This window comes from Limulus polyphemus, unplaced genomic scaffold (assembly GCF_000517525.1).
Source record: "Limulus polyphemus unplaced genomic scaffold, Limulus_polyphemus-2.1.2 Scaffold321, whole genome shotgun sequence".
NCBI classification, from domain to species: Eukaryota; Metazoa; Arthropoda; class Merostomata; order Xiphosura; family Limulidae; genus Limulus; species Limulus polyphemus.
Genome location: NW_013665931.1, coordinates 167359 through 175525, shown reverse-complemented (window position 1 = coordinate 175525; position 8167 = coordinate 167359). Strand labels below are relative to the sequence as shown.

Sequence of the window (8167 nt, the reverse complement as noted above, 5' to 3'; positions counted from 1 at the left end):
AACCTTATTTTCAATAAGCAATCCTGAAAAATATTTGGGGGTGCTTAACTTTTTTCCAGGTGTATATATATTCAATACGAAAAACAGACCATATTAGATATTACAGCCTCTTGTACTATACCTTTTAACTGGTTTGGCGAATTCATTATCGATAGCTCCTGACGAATATTGAAATAGTGAAATCCTAGTGAAATATTGAACCAATAAAGATACATTCTGAAGACATATACATCGTTATTTTATTTACATTGATAGAAATGTCTCGTAAAAAATTCCAGTTTGCGTTAAACAGAGTTAAGCTTACCATTTCAAGTTATATGTATTTGAAAGTCAGTATTCGTAAAAAAAAAAGAAAAAAATCAATCTTCAGTTTCTTTTTATCATTCAACAGTTCAACAAATTACATATTAGTTTAGAAATATAAATATATGACATTTCTAATTTAAAACAGTTGCAAATTGTAAGTCATTTAAAAAAGTCCCCCAGTAGCACAGTGGTATGTCTGCGGACTTACAATGCTAGAAACCGGGTTTCGATACCCGTGGTGGGCAGAGCACCGATAGTCCATTGTGTAGCTTTGTGCATAATTACAAACAAACGCTTAAAAAATATTAACTGACAATATATTGGTGACATAATAAGTCACAAATTATTTATCATTCTGAGGAGGAAAGACATGTTCGTATAATATTGTTTTCTCGAATTACTAACGCTTAAACCAGCACATAAAAATTAGAATAATAAGAATGTCATGATCAAGAATGAGTTTTTTAAATTATTAATAAGTAAATCATAATTATTCTATCAACTTATTAACGTATAAAATAGTGCAGAAATTATTCCCCGCTGTATATCTGACTTCGTTAATGTATATTATATGGTATTTACATATTCAGTTTGCGTTGTAATACCCAGAAATGTAACCAACATGAACCTAATAACTACGAGAAGCTATAAAGAAACGTTAATCCTTAAATTACTCAATGAAGCATAGATTAATTACCTCTTTTCGGGAAATGTAATATAGTTAATTAAACCTTTTTTTTTCCTGCATAAATCTACTGCTGCAGGACCAAATGTGAAAGTATACAGCATTAACAAGTAGAAAACAAAATTACGAACTGGTAGCAGTTGATTTAATAACAAGTTAGATAACTAATGTATATAAAGTTACTATACAAGTGCTTTATGAGTGTTCCAGCGTTATTCGAAATACTCAGAAGTTAGTAAGAACACTGAATTTTCATCTCTTTATATGAACGTTTTTACATGTAATTTTTTATTGCATTACGAGCTGGAGTACCCGTCCCCTGGACGAAGTTAAAGCTATCTTAGGACATGAAAACGTCTATAAAAGCCGCAAAACGCAAAATTCAAAACTGAAAATTTGTATGTATCTCCCCATAGACCGAATGACCCTCCATACCAAATTTGGGGAAGGTTCATCTATAAGAGACGAATTAGTGGTAAAAAATGCAAAAACGCCCATAAAAACCGCAAAACGTAAAATTCAAAACTGAAAATTTTTATGTACCTCCGCATGGACGTAACGAACCTCCAAACCAATTGGGGTGAAGATCCATCCACACCCTGCGAAGTAGTTACATGGACATACAACAGACAGTACTAAAACATTGCCTACCTCAACAGCAGTTATTTCAGTTGCAAAGAAATCTACACGTTGTCTACCTTTAGCAACTGATATTTCAAGGTTGATTTTGTTTATTATTAAGCACAGAGCTACACAATGGGCTATTTGTGCTGTGCCCACCACGAGTATCGAAACCTGGTTTTTAGCGTTATAATCCTTTAGACTTACCGCTGAGCCACTGGAAGGTGATATCTGAAGGTTCGGTAAAAACGAAATACTTGTGTATCTACAAGAAACAGCTTACATCTAAAAGCGGAAAAAAACTATAGCCGTGTATACCTTCAGCAATTGCTATCTGAAGGCTAGAGAAAAAAAACCTTGTCCACCTTCAGCAACTGATATCTGAAGGCTAGAGAAAAAAAACCTTGTCTACCTTCGGCAGCTGATACCTGAAGCTAAAGGTTTGAGAAAAAACTAAAATTTTATCTTCAGCAGCTGATACCTGAAGGCTAAAAAACAACCTTGTCCACCTTCAGCAGCTGATATCTGAAAGCTCGGGAAAAAAAAAACCTTGTCTACCTTCAGCAGCTGATACCTGAAGCTAAAGGCTCGAGAAAAAACTAAAATTTTATCTTCAGCAGCTGATACCTGAAGGCTAAAAAAACCTTATCCACCTTCAGCAGCTGATATCTGAAAGCTCGGGAAAAAACAAAATCCTTGTCTACCTTCAGCAGCTTATACCTGAAGCTAAAGGTTTGAGAGAAAACTAAAATTTTATCTTCAGCAGCTGATACCTGAAGGCTCAGGAAAGTAAAATATAATACTGTTTGTCACTATCAATTGCAAGAAGGAGTAAACTTTCACCTACAGCAAATCCTTCGCCAAGTTTATGCAAAATTATCTAATCGTTGACCACTTCAACAAGTCACACCTAAAGTTTTTACAAAAAGATCTAAAGATGATCTAATCGTTGACTACCTCAACAAGTCACACCTAAAGTTTTTACAAGAAGATCTAAGGATGATCTAATCGTTGACTACCTCAACAAGTCACACCTCAAGTTTTTACAAGAAGATCTAAGGATGATCTAATCGTTGACTACCTCAACAAGTCACACCTAAAGTTTTTACAAGATGATCTAATCGTTGACTACCTCAACAAGTCACACCTAAAGTTTTTACAAGATGATCTAATCGTTGACTACCTCAACAAGTCACACCTAAAGTTTTTACAAGAAGATCTAAGGATGATCTAATCGTTGACTACCTCAACAAGTCACACCTCAAGTTTTTACAAGAAGATCTAAAGATGATCTAATCGTTGACCACCTCAACAAGTCACACCTCAAGTTTTTACAAGAAGATCTAAAGATAATTTATCTCAAAAGATAATATACCAAATATTTGTAAGACGTTCTGAGTAGTGTCCAGTTTATCATTTGACATCTCACGATTCAACAAGAAGACCAACAGAAGTCTCGATAAAAAGACTAAAAGGTCGTCTAACTTCCAGGTTTCCAAGGAAGCTATTGTCGACCATAATTAGCAAAACAAAGTCTTTTTACTTTCAAAAATATTGTACAAACCTGCCTGATAATTGACAGTTTTTGTTTTGTTATTAAAAATTCGTCCAGCTTTAGAGGCTCAAAAGGATCATAGCTTTATAAATAAATAAATATATATATATATATATATGTATAGATACAACAACGTCAGAACAATAAAGCGTTTATCACACTGACGCTAACTTCAGTTATTTTACGTAAATGGTGATTATGAATTATTTCTTTATTTTTAGCGAACTACTCTACTTATGTCCATTATTAATGCAGTACAGCATATGCCGTTCCCGCGCTGTATTTCGCATGCATTATTACATTGCTTGTGAGAATAGGATTACTTCATAAAAAATCTATGCACACTTTAATGCGAACAATAAAATCTGAACGGACAAGTTGCTGAATTCGAAGTTAATATCATAAATTGTATTTACTGTACTGCTTTACCTCATATTCATGTATGACAATTTTCCTAAATGGAAAGTTGAATTTCAGTAACCGTGTATACTATATCTACCACATGATCATTGACCATTCTAGTTAGACGAAATATTCATAAGCACTGAATGGAGTTAGGCCTACTCTACGATAATTGTACTTATAACATAGTAGTCCGCAAGACGTTAAAACCTGTCTTACTACTCAAGAGAAGTTTTTTGTTGTTGTTTTTTAAAAACACATCCTGGGAAGAGAAAACTATTATCATATTCAACAGGGACGTTTCGAGCAACTGTTCTTCGTTAGGCCTGGTGTAAGAATGAATGACCATTGCATGATTCAACAAATTGAATCATATACAACGGTCATCCTTTCTCGTACCAGACGTGACGAAGAACAACTACTCCACACTTCTTTGTTAAGTATATTAACAGTTTTTTCCTTTTCTTACGATAAACAAATGGCAAGTTCAAGGCTTAGTTCGCGATATTTCTATACGGTTTATGTCACCAGTTACCGATCTATCTAAATGCAAAACACACAAAATTTGGTCTTAACTACTTTAAGAAATGACTGAATTAAAACCCACTGGCTGCAGATGTTGTAAATTGAAAACTACGAACAACACTGCATAAAATTCTTAGTTTTTTTATCATTTTAGTGAACTAATGTCTATTATTTTTATTGCTAGTTCCACGCTAAAAGTAAAAAAAAAATCATTATTTAAACATTCAATAAAAAGAGTAACCTACTCATATATTTTACTTCTGTTGGAAAGGGAGTTCACCGATTTCATGTGGTTTGCTTGTGGATACAATGTGGACCATTGGATAATCCAATATCTAGCAGAGAAGAAAAAATAAAGACTCCCGGAGCGAGAGTCAGTACGCTGAGAGCGAGATTAATTTCCACAAAATAAGTAGATACAGTTGTAAGTTTAAAATTCGAAACACAGGTGCAAAATAATTTTAGACAAACTAAACATACAGATAACAGGTATTGTCGCTGTGAATTTAGTGAAGTAATTTTCCTTCTTATAATATAATGTGCTGACTACAAAGTTGCTTGAATAGCAGGACCAAGAACTCGTAAAGAACGTCTGCCGCTTATTTTACTTGGCACCCTCGAAACCGCCATTAGGAACGGACGTTGCTTTTGTAAGTATCGCGTGTCTCAATATTTTTAGTTTCATAACTGTCGGTGTATTTGTATATTTATACGTATATAAAGTGTTCTTGGTTTGAAGCTCACTTTTATAATATTAAAATCTTTAGAGCAACATACCAATGATTACAAAAAGTAATAAAAAAAGCGCAAATTTCGGGCCTCACAAAATCACATATTTTAAAGTACTGAGAAACTATGTATTTACAGAACCTGATCATATTGTTAAAACTAAGGGGGACAAACATGAAGTGCTACGAGTAAAGTAATTAAGAAGATATTCGTGTATAGAATAATCATCAGTGAAGTTGACTTCCATGCAGTCAAGTCAGTCGTTTTAAAACTATAAACTACTCTTAACAGTGAAGTTTTACTGTGGAACATCGAATGACCAACCAGTAACTATAAAGTTATATTCGGGTGGGTTATGTTTAGTTATTTAATGTTTTTATTGTATATATTTATTTCACTTGCTATGCTTTGTGCATGAACGTGTGAATGATTTATTACATATGACGCTATAATATATATATATATTGCATTTTGCATATTAAATCATCGGGTCTTTTGTTGTAGTTCAATCTAAAACTACCAGCTAGCTCATGATGTATTAAGTCATGACACAAACGAACAGCGAAAACTCTACAAAGGCAACACCTACAAATATATGCAGAATTGGATATCAGAACTTTGGAAATAGGAATTGTATTTAAGATTAAACTTTCAAGAGCGTTGAATTTAATGGATCAAATATTACTATAATTTTTTTTATTTAAACATACAAGTGTCTTATTTACTGAAGTAAAGTTCCAGTAAACTGATGACTTAACAGAGTATTCATCAACTAATTCTAATATAAATCGAAGTAACAACCACACAAAAATGTGTGAAAAGGGGCTTACTGAAAACAGAATTAAACATTTAGAGCTCTTAACACAATTTAAACACATGACAAGACTAAAATAATGTAGTCTTGAACAGGTATGCTTCAGATCACTTAGTTCGGGAAACGAAGGAGACTTGTAATAGTTAATCACACTGCACTTAGCTTTCTTCTTCATAAGTGCTCGTTTTATATGAAGAAACTACCGAATATCTGCACTTTGTAGATGAAAATCGCTGATGACCTAACCCTAAAATTACCGATTGGATCGACTTTTTAAAAACATTTTTTTCTAAACTATTTATTTACGTATCAAACTCCTTGTGCGTCCGTGTCTTTCTTGGGAACATGATCCATAGTAACATATAAAACACATAACAAAATGTTAACAAAAATGCCCAAAAAATAGCAGTCAATCGTACTAATTGCTATTGGGATCTTCTATGTGTTTTACATATAAAATGGGTGATTTCGTCCAATTTATTTGAACCGCTTCTTTACACTGCGTACTTAAGTAGGCAAAAACATAACATTATTCAATATTATGCAATTTGTGAACCACACCTATAGTAAATGGAAATTTAAGGGCTAAGAACAACTGCAAGAAAAATAATAATAACTTATAGTGTTTAAGCTAAGCCGCCTAATCTGTACCCTTGAAGAAGAAAAAAAACGTTTTCAACAATATATAACTACAAAGACCGGGAAAGGAAATTAGCAATAATGCTTTATTTCAAAACTGTGGTTTTCTTCATTAATATAGCCAATATACACGGTATTGTATTTTACACTACCGTTATTGTTGTTTTTAAATAAATGCTCATAATTTTCACCATGTGTTTTTTAGAGAAATATAACACTTTAAGTAGAAAATCTCAGCCTTGGCAGCCTCAATATATTGGTTAAAAAACCTTGCAACACGTTACCCAAGCCTGTTAACAAGAATGTTTTTAAAAAGTACGTTTTTTTTATAAGTTTCTTTTTACCTTTAGTATGGTTACATTATTTAGAGTAGTTTGAATATTCTGTTACAACAAAACCTCAGCTTGAAACAGAAATAATAAAATGGCGACAAGATATATATCAAATTAAAAATGTGTTTGTCAATGAAAGAAACACGCACTGGCAATGGAAACAAGGTATATTCTGGTCGACAATTTGAAAAAATCTTAATGTCTCTATCCCTTAAAATATAAACTACACAATATTTTGATTTATTTTTTCATAGCGACTTTCAGTATTTCTAGAGTGCGTATTTCAGAATATATATATATATTATCAGACGGCTGATAATTAGAGCTGTTGAGTGTATTTCAGAATATATACTGATGATGACTGATAATTAGTGCTGTTGAGTGTGTTTCAGAACATATATTGATGATGACTGATACTTAGTGCTGTTGAGTGTTTTTCAGAATATATATTGATGATGACTGATAATTAGAGCTGTTGATTATGTTTCAAAATATATACTGATGATGACTGATAATTAGTGCTGTTGAGTATGTTTCAAGATATATACTGATGATGAGTGATAATTAGTGCTGAAAGTTCCCAAAGCATAAGCAAATTTGCTCTTCCTTATAACTGTTTATTATAATCCTAAAGAACTACATAGATGTTGTTGTTATCTTTTGTAATTCTTTGTAATTCACTTAGCCAAAAGTTTCCCTTGCCTATAAAGACAGGCTTGGCTTAATGATTAGCATGCCAAGCCATGAATCTGAAGGTTCATGGTTCGCTTCCTCTTGTTTCACTTTAGGGCCGTGGGGGCGCCATAAGAGTAACAATCAAACCCTACTATTCGAATAGAGTAGCCCAAAAGCTGGCGGTGGGTTCTGTTGACTAGCTACCTTACATATAGTACTCAGTTCAAAATTACGGGCATCTAGCACATATAATCCGTTGTGTAGCATTGGGTGAATATCAAAACAAACAAACAAACAACCCCCTTCCTTTGTTTAAAGGTAAGGATACGGTTTGAGATTAATTCTATGGTGCGTTCAAAGCTTTTGGTAACGAACTAAAGCTGCACACAAGTGTAACTAGTACATATTTTATGTACTTAGTCAAGTGTTACTTACAACTACAGTATCGCTCTTCAACTACATTTTGGTGCACGTGAAGAAAGGTGAATATTACATACATTTCACAATTTAAACTTTTCGTTTTAAGTTATTAAGTTTAAGCTACATCTAGATTTTTTTTTTTATTAGAAACGACTGAATTTCTTCTTAACCTGACTGTAATAATGTGAAAATGTTAATGATTTCATTATTAGACGCGTTGATCCCCAAAACAACAACCAATATTCGAACTTCCCGGACTCTACTATTATTCCCTTTTATCAGTAGGATCATGATCCAATTTCACTAATTTAGAGCTATCACAGACAGTTTTTTCACGTAATCATCCTTATCCAAAATTACACAAAAAGTATCTGTACGTTAATACGTTTGGTAACTTTACATTAATATGTCTTACCATTCAGTTTCCTTCGTGTCGTTCCCTCATGCATGATAAACAAACGCCG

At 33.0% G+C, this 8167-nt stretch overlaps 2 protein-coding genes across 3 annotated transcripts in view; one reads left to right on the top strand and one right to left on the bottom strand.

Annotated features, from left to right (window-relative positions):
- LOC111085304 overlaps window positions 1–8167 on the bottom strand; it is a 129624-nt gene that overhangs the window by 87849 nt on the left and 33608 nt on the right. The gene's annotated exons all lie outside the window — the stretch shown is intronic.
- Window positions 4537–8167, top strand: part of LOC106457358 (NGFI-A-binding protein 1-like) — a 165520-nt gene continuing 161889 nt past the window's right edge. Inside the window, exon 1 of one of the 2 annotated variants that reach the window (XM_022383250.1) lies at window positions 4537–4744. The gene's annotated coding sequence lies outside the window, so the exon portion shown is untranslated. The remainder of the gene's footprint in view (window positions 4745–8167) is intronic. The other variant, XM_022383256.1, reaches the window with a different exon arrangement.